Raw genomic sequence first — 1,402 nt, 5'->3', positions numbered from 1 at the left:
ATTGTTTTCCTTCAGCGTGACGCATGTGACGTGCAATGAGGGTTGGCTGTTTACATCGCCCCCTGGTGGGCACCAAAGAGCAATGCCTAATTTCTTTACATTTTCCACAAAAAGATTAAATACAGTATATAAGGCAAAATCACTAATGAGTTTTAAAGTCAGTGATTGGTATGACTACTTTCAATCTTGAACACAATCTGAACTCTTTGGGAATTTTCTTCTCATTTTTGTAAGGTGTCTTGAGGAATAACTCTCCAGGCTTGTTGAAGGACACTAAACACTCTTTACTGGATGTTGGCTGTCTCTTGTCCTGTTCTCTGCCAAGATGATGCCGCTACGTTTCAACAGTCCAGGCTCTTGTGAGGCCAGTCCATAACTGATATTTTCAGGTATGCTTTTATTGCATTGGCAGTGTACTGGGTTCATGCTGCACATTTATTGAGATATAAACAGGTACTCCAGTTAGGGGACTTGTCTGTTTGCACTACTGCCTAGTGGGCATCAAAGCCCAAAGGAAACAGTCCCTATGGCAGCTGGGATAGGCTCTCAGACTTTTGTAATGAGTGCTCAGCAGTGTTCTTACCTTTATTGTGTGTGTGATCTGAAAACACACACGTACACAAATAAGACTGTTTTGATATGTTGGTGAGTTTGTATGGAAGGAGCTTTTGTGCATTTTGTATTTAGATGTTTGTGAAAACATCGAGGGTTCTAAGAAATGTGTCTTTGCAGGAGTGAAAAACTAATGTGCAAAGCATAATCAGCTTCATTGTGGTTTCCCGGTCAAAGGAGACCTTCTTTTCCTCAAGAACGATAAAATTTGAATGCTTTCTTTGTTATTAGAGAACTGTTTGAACATCCACTCGAGTAGCCTGGATCCTGTCTGCTACAGTATTTGTCATCTTAATGCTTTCATGATATTTGCTGAATAGTACATTTCTCCAAGAATGAAGGACCTCTAATAAACATATTCTTCCAAGTAACATAACCTCTTAAAGGTGGGAAGCTCGGTAATCTGAGGACAAAGAGCATTTCATAACATTGATTAATACTGAAGCAATCAAGCTGGCTCACTATTGTATACACAAATACTTTTTTAAAGGCTCCGTTTGTGTTTATCATAGCTTTACTGTTTGCTTTATCTATGACAAACTAATTATGGCTTTTAATCATTTTTACACAAAAAGAAACTGAAGCTACATGCAGTGAGCTGTTTTCATCATCACGTTGGGCTTTTAGTATCAGCCTCAAGGCTTCAGCAGCGGTGGGAAAAGTCAGAATTAAAATATATAAAAAAAAGATAGATACTATATTTATTCATATAAATGACTCTGTCTGGTCACTTCTAATTAAACGGGTGAAAAATAAACCAAAAATCAAGCACAGTATCAATCAATGATGA

Source organism: Aulonocara stuartgranti, assembly GCF_965226115.1.
Source record: "Aulonocara stuartgranti genome assembly, chromosome: 12".
Lineage (NCBI taxonomy): Eukaryota > Metazoa > Chordata > Actinopteri > Cichliformes > Cichlidae > Aulonocara > Aulonocara stuartgranti.
This window is presented reverse-complemented; position numbering follows the sequence as displayed.